This window comes from Nothoprocta perdicaria, unplaced genomic scaffold, assembly GCF_003342845.1.
Source record: "Nothoprocta perdicaria isolate Ctin4 unplaced genomic scaffold, notPer1 scaffold_22, whole genome shotgun sequence".
NCBI classification, from domain to species: domain Eukaryota; kingdom Metazoa; phylum Chordata; class Aves; order Tinamiformes; family Tinamidae; genus Nothoprocta; species Nothoprocta perdicaria.
In genome coordinates, this window is record NW_020455415.1 from 3,020,681 (window position 1) to 3,036,095 (window position 15,415).

General features: G+C 43.1%; 1 long non-coding RNA gene across 2 annotated transcripts in view; it reads right to left on the minus strand.

The window, feature by feature from the left end:
* Positions 1 to 1,938: 1,938 nt before the first annotated feature.
* LOC112947071 overlaps positions 1,939 to 15,415 on the minus strand; it is a 51,614-nt gene continuing 38,137 nt past the window's right edge. Inside the window, exons 6-8 of one of the 2 annotated variants that reach the window (XR_003249329.1) lie at positions 12,469 to 12,560; positions 11,107 to 11,282; positions 1,939 to 1,960 (exon numbers count right to left, since the gene is read on the minus strand). This is a non-coding gene — a long non-coding RNA (uncharacterized LOC112947071). Of the gene's footprint in view, positions 1,961 to 10,417; positions 11,283 to 12,468; positions 12,561 to 15,415 lie in introns of those variants that run through there. The other variant, XR_003249330.1, reaches the window with a different exon arrangement.

Consider the following 15,415-nt stretch of genomic DNA (forward strand, 5'->3'; position numbering starts at 1 on the left):
CATSGTCCTGCCAAGAGAGATGGCCTAAGCAAGATGGCCAACCTTTGCCCACATGCAGGTAGAGAAACCTGCACATTTCCCTCAAGAGATGTTAAGACAACTTAAATGAACTACAAGTGAGATAATAAATAGACAAGCTCATGTYCTTGAAAAAGGCATCCAAGAGACATTTCTCACTTAAATCACTCTCCAACTGAGTCCTTTCATAACAAGATCATCAGAGAGGAAGGAGCAGAACTTTCCACAGTGTCAGCCTGCACCTCTCAGACCTCTGCCTATTGTCTGGCAAAATTCAGTCTTGCTGGGAAGCCCTTAGTAGTTCTGATCCTACCTCGTATTTGGCAGTTTCAAAATCCACACGAAGTAACTTTGCCCTCTGAGCCAGTTCTATGTGGAGTCAAAAACCTGCGGCTCTCCAGGTGCTTCTTCATATTGACTCTACACTGGAAAGGTCATTGTGGAACAAGTTGCCATGGGCCTGGCTCCTCCTCTCCTCCATTGGCAGGAGTCAGCTGTAACAAGCCCAACTACAAGTAAAGGTAGAACGAGATGCAATGAAAATTGATGTGCATTTCTGTATCATAGGGTTTGGATRTCGTGTTCATACCAACAACGTAGAGCTTGCCCTCAAAATATCCCCCTAACCGTACCATTATGCCACTCTTCCTCTCACATGACCAGACCAAACTCAACAGGCAAGGGAGTTGCTCCAGATTTGTGCAGTCAGGGCCAGAAGGCACTGCCAGGCCCCAGCAACACTCTCCCCATCGTGTTTTGGAACTGGCTGTTCACTTCTTCCAGGAGATGGATGCCTCATGCAACAGGAGGTCAGCACAAGTCTGCTGAATGGAGCTTTCAGAGTGATGACTGCATGCCAAAAGTTTAAAGGTGAATGTGGAAATTAGTTCAGCTCCCCAARGAATCCTGTTTAATCAGGGCTTTTCAGAGCAAACATTACTTACATCAACTCGGACAGCTTTAAAGGGTTCAGTTGTAGGTCTTCTCATACTGTGCTTCCTCCCCTGTTTTAATAAACAAAACCAGGAGGGATAGTGGCAGGGAAGAAAAGCAAAAATTCAATACATTAATCAGTGTGTGGTAGTTTCCGCCTTTGGGTTCAGTCTCGCAGCCGCTAAGCCAAAAGCTGTCTCTCTGGAAGCAGGGAAAAGCTCCTCAATAGCAAATGAGGAATGAAAGTTGTGAAGTGCTGTGGGCCCAGTATGAAGAGTTTTTCTCTGCAATTCCAGTAAAATACCACCTTATCACCAAGTAACCTTCTCAAATGCAAGATCTGTTTTTTCCACTGCTGGGTCCTTTCTGTCGCCAGTGCTGCTGGGTTGCATAAAACCACAGTATCCCCCCSCTAAAATAGATAAGGATTTTGAAGTGAGACACGCTCCTGCCAGAAAAAAAATCACTATTTATTTTCAGGAAGAAAAAGTTGGCTTAGTTTTCTTTTTATGCTTTTTCCCTTGAAAATCTCCTCAGAAACACAACCTCACCACATAAAGAGGGGTGACACAGACTTAAAGCTGTTAAAGGAGAGGCTGAAAGKCCTCAAGGAAGAGGAAGGAAGCATGTAAAGGCACAAGCTAAAACTCAGAGGAGTGGCAGAAAGGTCTGAAGGAGGCCCAGAAGGCTGCCCAGGAAGGCAGGCTGCCCAGGCTTTGCCCACAGACCCTAGCGGTCAGCCTGGAGGGATCATAGCGCAGATGGGCAAGTGCTCCAGAAAGTTCTGGAGAACAAGAATTACACTTGGAAAGACTAAAATACTTCTATGGCTGGACATTTTATAATCCAATGATGCACTGCTCCCTGACTTGCCTGGATGTCGAGACTCCATAATATATGATCTATGCCTTCAATGCTATTTCTTCTATGGTGGGATCTGAGCAGCTTCCATGGGTAGGCAGGGGGCTTGAGTGCATTTGGCTCCTCGCAGAACTTGGTCCTTGGCAGCCTGAAATAAATCAACATTTAAGTGAGCCTGTTTGGATAGCAGAAAATGCAAGAACTCCACATGGCAAGTGATCCCTTTTCGAGCAGCGCTATAAGCCTGGCAGGAATCCAACTGGCACAGTAGCGCAGAGTAGCAAATATACACACCACTTAGCTAGTGATGTGTAAAGGGCACATCTCAACAATTTCCTTCTTGAAAAGAGCCTTGTGAAATCTTCCAGCTTTGGTTGTACTCATACCAAAATCAGCTCCATTTAATTCAGTGCAGATATTAGCACCAGACTCTAAACATAATTAGCATCTGTGTTACTAGCCAGCAATAACAGTGTGACACTTAATTTGCCTGTTTTTTTTCCTCTTCACTTTGGTGCAGATGGTTGGTTGTCTAAAAGCCATGGTTTACTTCCTAGGTGATGATTTTGCATCTTTCCTTATTTCAGTCCTCAAACTCTGTATGGGGAGCTCAGAGCCCCTCAACGCTCCTATACACAAGTCAAATTTTCCTTAAGAACATTCTTCTCCACATCTGCTTTTACTAATGCTCTCAGTCTAAAGTTAACCAGCAAAGTTGTGCTGCTGTTTTGTCCTATCAGAGGATATTTGAGCCAAGTGACAGGTATATCACAATTCAATCTGATTTGGCTTGGACCTGGTCGGACTGTCTCTCACTCACTTGGCTTCATGATCACAGAGCACCACCCAAACAACATAAGTACTTTTTGTCAGAGCAAAACAGACATGAGACAAAGGAGAGAGGCTGCAGCATTGCACAACAACCGTCACTATTGTGACAGGAAAAAGACACCCGACACTATGCAGCCCATCTCCATCTTTACGGACTGATTTTTCCTTGCCCAGAGGTTTTGTTTTGCTTTGTACTACTCCCACTTTTTAGGCTTGGGAATTTCCTATGTCAAACACAAGCAAAAACCAAGGAACCTAATCTCCAAAAACAGTATTTTCCCCCCCTCTCATCTGCAAAGGTGAAGGAGACTTGAACACACCCAGAATTTGTTGCCGTCAAAGCAGCACAGCCTGCAATCACATAAGAGAGCCCTATCATGTGCAAAGGAACGAAAAATGCCCCATGTACCCTGACAGAGACCTCACCTACCGAGCAGGAGTGTGCATGGCAGGGAATCACGTAAGTGTTGGTGGAAGGTATTTCTGGATGTCTCTAACCTTGTGCAGCAAAGCTGATAGCACCTATCAGCATGATTCAGAAAAGCAATTAGGAGGCAGAGAACTCCAAATGACAATCTCTAAACACGTATTTCTGTCAGTCAGGTTGTACTTGCCATACTAACCTCATTGACATTATTTTCTGCCAGATAAATTTCTATTTGGCATGAGCTAGAGGCACAAAATCTGCTCTTCACGATTTTGTGCCACTATTCCACTTGCTGGGATCTTTTTCCACTTGCAGTCTCATTACTTCTCTGCTGAAATGTATTATTTTCTCCTGGCTTGCAGCTATCCTGGCTACAGGCAGTTCACATGATTAAAAATGAAGTGCAAATGAGAAACCTCAGAACTAATGTTTGAGGAAATTCGAACAGAAGAAAAGGTGTAATTAAGGAACTACATGCAAGTAAGCATCTACCACAGGTATCAGAAAAAAAGAAAATATACCTAAGAAAAAGATCCTTTGATAACTTAAGACAATGACAGATGCTTTGTTTGATAATTATTTAGAAAACAGCTTAACAGAACAGATTGAGACATTTGGGGGCCTGATTTCTAACRTGTATGAGGTTGCTAAGAAATACACACTCCATGATGTGACATYGTGAGCATTGCATGAAACACTGCAAGCACCCTCCCCTGGGCTCTGTGCCTCACTGTGGCCTCTCAGCACGGCTGGAGAGGGAGCCTGATGCTTGTCCCAGGGCTGCTCCTGCCCAAAGCTGGCCACAGGGACAGGCTAAGCAAAGTTCAGCACAAAGACTGGCTTGCTGCCTTTTTATTTTCCCCTCCCCTCTTTACATAGAGAGATCAACAGTCTTTTGAATTTTATTAAAGGCATCCAAATCTGTGGGTAAGCAATTCTGCAAATACCCTTGCAGGATTAATGCCCCTAGAAGCATTCAAGCTCCTTTAGACACTAGTGCCTTTTTAAACAGCATCATCTTTGTGCGTCAGGATCACTCCATAAACCRCAGGGTTTGTGGAGCTCAGACCCCAACAGGACATAGATTCAGCTAAGGATGTGCCACCCGCAGATCACTCCCAGCCAACAGACTGACAGCAGCTACTCGGCCACCCGCAGAGTTGAGGGATGCTGCTGACCTTCCATTCCTGCCCGTAGAGCTGTGTGAGGAAGAAGGGCTCTGCTTGTACCAGCGATGCTCCGTAAGGCTCCCATAAAACAAGCAGGCATTAGGCTGGAGGTCCTGCAGGTGACATCCCTGGGCGCCAGCGTGCCAAGGCCAACGCCAGCATTCCGATGGGAAAGCAAGGAGCAGACAGGATTATAGGAAACACTGTGCGTACCTGGCCAGGGGCCAGAAACACAGTGACTAAGACACTAATATATCAAGAGCAGACAGCTTGGTAATCGGTTTGCAAACAAGCTCATATGTAAACCTAAGGCCACAGAAAAGCCTTGCACAGGGTAAAAACCCCATCCACCAATTTTATGGTGGTAGCAAGATGTCATTTCCTTAAAAAGGCAACAATAAGAAGATGAAAACTCAGTATGAAACAACCACATAAAAACCAGCCATGCTTTCTGCCTGACTTCCCAGGGAGCAAACTGGCTGCTTCTCAAGCTGCAGGGCCACTTTGGAGACCCTACCTGGTTGTTCCACATCTCCCTGGAGAAAACCGGGCTTCCTCCTTGCCATTACCAAGACATGAAGGGGGACCTCACATAGCTGCAGGCTACTAAAAGAAAAGTAGGGCTTCCTATGAGAACCCCCAACTACTGTGCAAGAATAAACACTTCGCCCAGGTCTGATCAAAGCCAGTAACTGTCTTGCAACAGGTCTTAGCCATGTCCATGGGCAGGAGCAGACTGATGGACATCAGGAACCCCAACTTACCCCACACTGCTGAACTTACCAGAGATGTTTTTGCCTTGGGGCTGCTCCAGGGGACGAAAAATGGGTAAAGCAGCTGCAGCTTCAATCAGGTGGCTGCCGCCACACGCATTTCAGGAAAGTTTGGGCAATTTAATACCCACTGAGCATCTGCTCTTATGTCAATAAAGAGCTGTAGCTGAGCTCACCTGCTGGAATGAGATGGCCAGCTGCCAGGCTGCATGCCTGGTCTTCATTCACCAGCTGGGCCCACAGACCTTTGCTCCCTCGGGATAGTCACAGCTGAGATTTACGGAGGACTTGCATTTCCAAAGAACAGCACTCACATTCTAGCRATGTATTTTCCTCATGTTGGTAACATTCTTACCAGCTTCACCAATAACATCTAGTCCATCCCTCTTTCCCTGGAAGCCTGGGGTGCCCGTCCTCACACAGGCCCAGGAACAGCGTGATGCTGCTGTCCCACACATGGGAACAGTGCCTCAAGCTCCTACCAGCAGGGTCCAACACCATCACCAGCCTAAGGCAGTGGAGGAGTCTCCCAGTCAGCCAGGAGACCCATGACTTGACTCAATATACGTACGAAATTTCCCAATGTTTCCTTTGATCACAGCTAGCAAGAACTCCCTGGTGCACCCAGTCTGAGAAAATACTRCCCAGAAAAAATACCTGTCTTGTTTCAGCCAGGAGGACACTACAGATTTACACACCATTCAATTAACAGTTCCCTTATAGACTTTTATCCTGTGGCTTTTCTGCACCTAGGATCTCATTTCTATATTCTCTTGTCCTATTCTCAGCATTTCCATATGTTTCAAATAAAACTCCTGTGTAGTAATTACCATAAGACAAGGATATTTGAAGCACTTACTTCAACTAGAAAAGTGAGTGCAAAACAGGCATGGAGTCCCCTCTTGGTCTCAGCTTCCCTTGACATTGAAGGGGATCACATTTACCTGTGATGGTTATCAAGGTTCTTTTGCTGCACTGAGGAGTCTTGTATTAAAACACTCCATACTTCTGTGCTTCAGTGAAGTCTATAAACTCTGCTGCCTGGGGTTGTTCAAAAGACAGAATAGCAAACACGCAGCATATTGAGGCTTTTAGCAAGAGTCAAGGAACAAACAGCATCACGCTTAGAAATTCAGTTGAAATGCTATAAATCCAAAACAGATACACCGATCAACCTGAACTTTGTCACTTTGCTAACTGAATTACAGCATGTTTAGATACTAAGCTGGTTTGTCAAGCAGAAAATAAAGACTCTTCTGATATTGCTGAGACCTGGGCATAAGAAGCCTTTTCTCAGGAAATGATAGCAGAAATGCAATAGATTCTCAAAAATATAGCACTCTTTCATTCAAATAGACATTGATATTTTAAAGAGACTTGAAGTTTTAATCAAAGTTCCTCCYTGTGTTCGTCAAAAGTGGGAAAAGGAACAACTGCTTGTCAGTTGTTGGCTCGTGCTGAGCCAACTGTTTGATTAAATCTGCATTGCTAATAGGGAAGTAGCCATATGCCTCCCTCACCTGTAGAATATAGCTCTGGATTGTGAAAGGTTATTAGCAACTATTAAATTCTGTCAAGAAAGGATTTTTAAGAGAAGCAATGAGATGCTCCCTGGCAATGCAAAGCAACATAGGGACTACAGCTGAGGGGCTCCAGCCAGTCCAGCTGCACTCTTGCCCCTGCTCTGTGCATGTCCTCTCCGMTCACAAATGTGTCCTGCTATGCAAATGGAAACAGCAGGAGAAATATGCACCTTTCCGGGCAAAAATCTTTCAGCTTTAACAGTGAAACATCTAGCAGGGCAGCAGGAAGTCTCACTTAATATATATACACACACAGTGCATGCAAGATTTAAATCCTATAGAATGGTTTGTAAAGATAATGCTATTCCTTTTCTTAGGCTTCAGTTGAATTTTAAACAGTCTAGGTAAAAATTAGAATGTGTTTCTCCTATTGCTCAATTAAGAATTTTGTCTTCACTAGAGACTAGAAAAAGTATTTGTTTTCTGCTTTAGGTTATATTCCAAAAGTTAAACAGGCACCCCACTTCCCTTAAGACTTTGTAGAGGGATTTTGTCCTGATTGAAGCATTAAAAGTAATGTCACACAGACAGTCCCTTTAGGCTCTGCAGAGCGCAGCAACTCCTTGTCTCCTCCAGGTATTTCAATCAGCATTACCTGTAATTAACGTGGCGCTTCCTCGCCACAGGCTTTTTCTCAGGAAATTTTCAGCAGTGCTAAATAGGGGGTTGCCCAGACTGCTCTGAAAACCAGGCTCCAGCTCCAGGCAGATCTGGCCAGGTCCTCTTCCTGGCACATGGTGAAACAAACACTATGCTAAGAAAATTCAGCCTCTACTTGACATTCCAGGCTGGAGATCCTGCTCTGCAGAGCCACACCACCTTCCTCAATACTTGCTCCCATTGCTGTGATATCCTTGCTCAAAAACAGTCATTTGCTCTTCCCACTTAGAAGCTGGTGTCTGGCAAGAGGGCAAAGCCTCCCAGGAAACCCAGCCGAGCTAACACTGAGCAGGACATGCACGGGCACCAGAGGAATCACTTTGGTCTGGAAATGTAAAAATTCAGCCAGGAAATCCATAAAAGCTGAGAGCTGTGCAATCAAACAAGTCCTAGAGAAGCATTACTTCTGTGGGTTACTAAGACCCCATCAACACAGCATCACTATTTGAGAATTTCAATTTTCRCAGTGCCCTGAATTTCCAGAATTTTAAAGGGCCCTTTACAGCCAGCCCACTGACATTCTTCACAGCAAAGCCTGAGAAACTGGAAGAGAAAAACCATATGCTACCGAGTATTTGTTCCAAAGAACATACGTTTCCATCACTCCGGATGGAAACAACCAACAGAGTTGGTAGCTGTGGCTTTAGACAGAGGGACAGATAAGCCTGAAAATGCTTCCCCCAGAGCACACCAAGAGCCTCAGGCCAGCAAGAAAACACAGAGGCTTCACTTGAGCTACAAATGCAGCTTCTCAACTCGCCAGCAACYTGGCTTTGCCCTCACACCCACTCCACTGACTGGCAGCACCTGCTGCACCCATTTCCAAAACTCTGGGGTCAGGCCCATTCCAGCTGATCTCAAAAATTCTTAAGAACACATCTACAGCAAGACTGTTTCTTCCTGTTGCAATATGCAAAATCACAATTTAACTTAAATAAACGACTTTTTTTTGAGAGAGATAAGAACACTATCATTGCAGTCAATCTGTCAAAAAGTTGTTGGGGTTAAGTAGCAATTACCTTTACTGCACAGTCATTTAGATTTTGATAGGACTTGCTATCAACTTTTTCCCAGAAATGTCTGTGGTTTTAATTGCCAATTTATCAAATACTCCTCAGAAAGTTTTATTTCAATTAATGTCCCCAATTATGAGGTGATCTTCTTAAGAAAAACTGACAAAACATTTTGTTCAGTAACTCCAAAGCAAAAACATCTGGGATAACAGATAAGATGAAGGGAGGGAGCAACCTCATTGAAATGACTTAAAGAATTAAGGCACAAAATGCGCTTTCTTTCTGTAGACTTTCTCTGGGCTTCCCCAGCATTTTTCATTCCCAGAGAGTAAAAGAAATCCACAATATTCTGAGTATAGTAAAAGTCCTTGGGTGGAAGAGCATGTTACTAATGTAAACCTACAGGATTAACACTGGAATAACATTTCAAGGTAACAAAATATGTGCAAGAACTTTAAAATAATTCCCTATAGAATAAGAGCTTCCTCTCAAGCTCTGCCTTGACATTGCACATCCGTGGATAGCTCGTTAAAAACACCTATGGCACCAAACAACATGAGCTCAGGGCAGAAGCACAAAGCTCAAGCGAGCTAAAGATGCTGAGATGTTATGTAAGGTGACCAAAAAKCAGCTAGGGAGCAAGCAAGGCTTGTCCCAAGGGTCAGTTAGACCTGGTAGGACAGGCAACAGGCTACATTGTCCCATGGGCCCGGAAGGAGGCTGCACAGAGGCAGTTTCTGCTTTTTCTGCACTTTTCCTAATGGTCCTAAAGAGACACAACAGAGTCYGTTTATTACCAAGCAAAAGCCATGCCTGACATGATGGTGCTGGCAGTCTAGCTCTGCCTTAAGCCTAAAGAAGCTGATGGACTCCTATCAAACTCTTTAAACAGATCCCAGCACATGTTTGGTTTGGCTTAACTACACACACATCCCACCAGGAAAACAAGGCAACCCCATCTCAGGCATATTGTACAATGAGCTCAAGGGCATGGGACGCTTTAACACATAGATCTGTTCCTGATTTAGAGCAGAGGACCTTGGTTTCTTGTCTATAAATTAAATTTAAACGGAGCAGTCAAAGTTTCTTAAAAGAGCACATCAATAAATTAGCATCAWTTTTTGCTGCCTTGTCAAGGATTAGCAGTTTTAATCCATTTTGAGCATGAATTGGGAAATAGAAAATAGTGCTCAGATATTAATAACAAGTAGTTCAGTGCATGCCCTTAATTTGCTTAAATCTAAAGAACTGATAGCAGTTTTTATGCAAGGTGGAAAAGGAACTGTGTAGATAAAACAAAAGTGTCCTGGTAGCATTATAAACCTAGAGCATTCAGGATAATACCATTTTCCTATGGGTTTCTACATCAGACATTCACTCTGACCTATTACTAGCTGAGGTGTAAATCAAGGATAATTCCCTTTCAGTCATTTCCAGGAGCAAGATTAACTGCTGTGGACAAAAACGTACAACTGGGCTTCAGTGGTGGACTGTGTGTTTGACCTCTTGCTTTAAGCCAAAGCCCCCTACTTGCTAGGTTATCCCCCCTCGCTGAATTTACTGTGATAAAACAGGCTTCTCATTTCAACTATAAGGACCCTCCTTTTATAATTACTTAGTTATACAAGTTACAAAGCACAACTGTCCAAWGAGACTACACATATGGTCTCTCTTTACTACACATCATGAAAAGAGCTCTGTGTGTTAAAATAGAGGGGGTATTTTAAGTGGACATCATCATACAATGTGAAAATAATTGTCCACATCCAGGCAMAGAATCTTGTTTGGCAGCAGGATGCATTTATACCTGGATTATCATCACAAATGTGTTACTCATGTATTGTTAATGCTGCTAACACAGAATGAGCCTGTATAAACTATGTTAAATAAAGCACATTAAGAGAGTAAACTACTACATGTAAAGCAACTTAAGGCAGGAAAGGTGGTCCAGGCTCAACAGATTAGCCTTGGATATTGAGGGCCTCAAATGCCAAGGCTCACACCTCTACTGTAGAAGTCCTTTATACTCTGAAGCTCTTCTTCAGAGACTGTATATCCTTGCACCCAAGAACTTCCAGCCAGGGTGTCATGCTTTCAAAATCCCCCAGAACTGGGGATAAAGGAGGTCAGATATGCTGAAGGGCTTCTAAATCGATTGTCACTGCTTCAGAGAGAAAGCTATTGTACCTCACATAGTTTGGAATACGCTGCAAGGCCTGCTCCTTGCTTAGCACAGCCTGCCTGTCATAGATTTAATGGGTGTTAATGGGCTGATACCTTCAAAGCTTTCCAGTCAGCACAGGTATTTCGCCCTTTGATAAACCACTTTGATCATTTAAGCTACTAATTATCTTTAATTCACAAATGTCCTATTGTTTGCAACGTGCTGCACCACGTARTGTGCTATTGTTGATTACTTCCCTTGAATCTCTGCAAAACAACTAGCAAAAATTTGGTCTAGGCATATAAAAAGGAAATAAAATTAATGGGCTGCAAGTTAGGACTCTCTYCCCAGATAACAGTAGGACAAGCTGTGCAAAGAAGTTGAGACAATATTAGCAATCTCCTTCCTCATCACACACCTTTCAATATTATCTCAGTAGGGTGCTGATATTTTATGAGGAAGACAGAGATATTTTGCTATATTCATGCAGAAGTTCCATTCAAAGCACAGCAGAAAAGGCTGGTCATACCAGGTTTACTAGAGTCACCATGAAAAGACACAGACAGCAACTCCTGGYCCAAGTGCCATGACTATGGAGCTGGAAAGCATACAGAAGTGCGTAGTCTCATGCCTTAGTGCTGAAAGCATCATCTATCACAGTATGATGAAGTCACCTGTCATTAGACATGCAGGCAGGTTCCCATGACCATGACCTCCTTCATCAAAAACTAGACAGGTGACCACCTCCAAAGATCCATCAACAGCACTGGATGTTGGCCAGGAGATGAACCTGCTGTACTGTCAGAGCCAAGTTCCTTCCATGGGATGTGCAGGACAACTGGTTGGTGTCCTGAAACAGTTAAGAGCAAGCTTTTAAGAGAAAGGACAAAAAGCTCTTGCCTAGTCAGATCAGGTTCCAAAGCTTTCACCTGATAACAAATTACTCAAGTGAAACCTTTCTGATAATTTAAGCATTTCTTCTGCTAAAACTAAAGCTGCTTAGAAGAGCTTCACATCAACCTCTCTAAAACTGTTTTCCCAGGGTAAGTTAAAATTAGACTAAGACAAAGGCAATCACAAAACCCAGACAGAAATGTGGAAAAAAGTTAAAGATGGCATCTTTCCCCCAATTTAACCTTATTTTAGAAAAGGTTGTAACAGAGTGGAAGCACATAATTTAAAATAGAGATACAGGATTTATTCCCTCCTAATTATAAAAGAKCCATAAAGACTCCATTTAAACCAAATGCTTCTTGACAGTAGAACCGTTGGTAGGATCTACTTCATTCTTTGCAACAGGCCAGATCAGCTTTCTGTATTTCAAAGCTGTTGACGCTATCGCAGAAGCAATCGCGTTCCTGTCTGCTGAGGAAAGATTGACGGGTATCTGTGTTGACAGATATGCTGATGCCTCTTACCTTAGGTTTCCAAGGTTATGGTTTGACAGTCAATTAAGAAGTTCTCGCTTCCCTGACAAACTGTTGTTTTCTTACCGATTTTTTTTTTACATTCTCCCATTTTGTAAAACGCCTTGGCRCTCTCTCCTACATCACAGGGATTTTATTAGCACCTTGTTTAGCAGCCTTCTCTCTTCTGTAGCGTGGGAGGGGACTTTGCCAAACTGATGGACTAAATGAAATTCTGAGAAACTCTTTCAGAAGGGAGAGACAGCACATGGAAAGCACACTGGACACACACGGAAAGCACACTGGACAAAACCTCATCCCCTCTCATTAGGCTTTTGCAGGTGTCCTCTCCTCCAGGCAGTTCCAAGGAGACCACAGAGGCTCTGGGACACCCATGAGAAGCTACCTGCTTGGGCTCCCACAGCAGGCACTTAAGGCCAACCACAGGCCCTTAAGGCCAACCACAGGCCCAGGGTGTCACCCTGCACATCTCCATGGTGGGCAACAGCAGCACAAGCTTCAGTCACTCACATAATTGCAGAAAAGCTCCACGTCTTCCCATTGCCTGCTCTCCTCTGGCCAGAAACAGGCAGGCAGGGTCTGCACCATAGCCCGAGACAGAGTACAAACCTGCTCCCTGTCCTGCTGGCACTGCTACCCGAGACAGCAATCCTGGACAGCACTGGAAATGGAGCTACATGTCACCAGCTTCATTCTTCTACCTGTAGATGGCATGGATATACCTTTTTATTTCAAGCTACTCACTGTATTAGTTCACTTTAAAAATAAGTAACATTCTATAGATCATGACTTTTAAATATGAAGAACAAGGTAGCAGGTGACATTAAATGATGCAAGACAACTATATCGTGTTTCTACTTGAAACAAAGCTTTTAAAGGCCTTGAGAGTACTAGTTAATTTATAAATACCTGTAGGGACTAACATGCTTTGATTTGCAATAGTCTTGAGGCARTAAAGATCTCAGGGCAGTTGGGCTGGCCATACAGTAGGAGGAAAATTGACCTCCAAAGAAAGAATCAGTAGAAAAATGTAAATATGGTATTCAGCTTCTTAAGACTTCTTAGAGCTTAGACTTAGGTTTCTAAGACTTCTCTTGGGGAGCAGCGCCACTGAGGCAAGGCAGCTGTTAGGAGAGACAGGCCTACACGGCCAAGTTGCAACGATACCTGCAGGTCTTGGGGCTGGTTCTACAAGCACATTTAATTACCTAAAGGTTCAGAACAGTAGTTAGAATGAGAGGCAAAGACAAAAGCACTAGTGAGCACAATTAAGAGCAATTAAAGTACCTTAGCACTTAGCTGCAGCTCTCAGTCAGCATTCCTCCACATTTTAATCACCTAAATACCTTTGTAAACAGGACCAATAGTATCTTAATTTAGCTACTTTCAAAAAAGTTCCTCCTAACCCMTAAAACGCTCCCTTATAATCGTGCATTTAAATAATAATAAATGAAGAATTTGCTCTACTCCCAAAATAAATGTTATTACAAAACTACTGTACTGTTTTTAATAGTGGGAATCTTTCAGATGCAACTCTGCAGGTAGCTGGAGGTTAGCCATAAAATCTCGCTTATTGCAATGCCTCTCCTCTACAGAAAAAACAGTAATGAAATAAAGCACTCCATTAAGCTGCAGTGTTCAGGAGGCATTTCTGCAAAGTCTTCTCACAGCATACCGCTAGCATCTACTTGGAATGCATCAAGCTGAGCATGTAGGCAGACTGTGGAGAAGCACACTCAAAATAATTCTTATGTAGCACTACCTAGGACACTGCCAAAAAGACAACAGAACTCCTGAACATCTCTCAATAGTTGTCACAGCCACCTCAGTAAAACGCCAAAATTTTCCACTATCCTTAGAGCACCAGCAGCTTTGGATCTCCTACTTACACAAGCAAACTCACCTCCAAGCAAAAGCTGTTGACCAAGAGCATATCCGTATCTTACCCCTCCCTTTCCTGAGGGCACACAGAATATATCATAAATCACACGCCCTTTTGGAAACGGAAAAGTTCCTCTGGGCAGACTTCATGCTATGAACATGCCAAAAGTCTGAAGAATTAAATTGGAGAAGAATAAGTATGAAGTCATGCATACATTAGTGTTCAAGGGTTCACAGCAGGAGAACCATTCCATTTTTTGATTGCTTTTATAGTTGAGGAAAGGGGCAAGATTAAAATATCATCCTATATCTTTAAGAGATTTGCTTATTCTGAGTTTTGGAAAACATATCCACACTCTGCAATCGATTTGAAAAACACTAGTCTCCCATTTTAGCTGATAGAGAACATAGCCCTTCAGCATTCATAACAATTCCGATTTACTCTGGAGCATGAACCTCAATGAAGTGCATTTATCCTTTAGGAAAAATGAAATGAGGCAGCTGGAAATGCAATTAGCATTCTCCTAATGCACAAGAACTTACATAGGCAATTTCCCTGGTTGTGCAGAGATGCTACATACATTATCCATGCATCAGAAATTGGACAGTTAAAGTTTTAACTCAAGTATTCAGTCACATAGTGTCACCTTCCTGCAACATTTCTATTTYAGAGTACTGCAGCACGTGCTCCTCAGATTGTAATTTGGGCCAAGAGCTGTCTGGTCAATGGAGCTAAAATTGGGCAAGTTCCTCGATGCAGCAGAGAGGCAGGTTGGTGGCACATCTCAGCTTGGGCAGCACATGCTTGGAAGTACGTTGCCCTCTTACAGACCTGCTTCCATCCAACTTGGGGCTGCTCAGTCAAACTATGTTTAAGCTCTACTCATGGCATTGCAGAGTAACACTGGTAGTAGTCAGCTGGTTCCCTTCAGTCTTGTTAACTAAATCCAGATGAAGTCTAGGTAAAGTCAAACTGATGCTATCTTAAAATTTACTATACTCAGGGGCTCCATAAACACTTCCAGTTTATGCGGTGCAAATTATTAAATGAATATATAGAGATAAGCCTCTCCAAGATATGCCAAGCATTGAAAAGAAGAATTAAATTTGAGCTTAGTTTGGTGTTTTTCAACCTTAATACTGAAACAATACTGGATATTTTACATTTATATATATCTCATACTTACTATCCAATTCTGTCCCTCCTTAAGATAGAATTGCCCTGCATTCCTTTAGCTGAGAACTAGTTTATGGCTTTATTTTTCATGCCAGTTGATTAGTGTTTCCACATATCATCCCCAGAAAAAATAATCTACCTGAAAAGGCCTTATTTTTGAGAGTAAGAAACTGAAGATGATGAAACAAGTCCTTGCTTTGTGAAGTAAGTGTGCTTTTCCAGAGGACACAAAGCAATTCAACTGGAAATACCCAGTGAGAAGATCTGCTGACTCTCCTGGTCAACTGAAGCCAAAGCACTCCAGGTATCTTCAGTGGGAATATTCCTCATTGCTTTGGGGTTTTGCAGCTTTTCCCATTGGCCTCAGTTCACCACTGCCAGATTTCTTGCCTTTCTTAGAGCACACCAGTAAGGGCTRTTATCAGGAAACCAACAATCAGCATTAATTCTTCTGAAGGTTGAGTGCAAGGTGCAGAGGCCTCTCACTTTACTTACGCT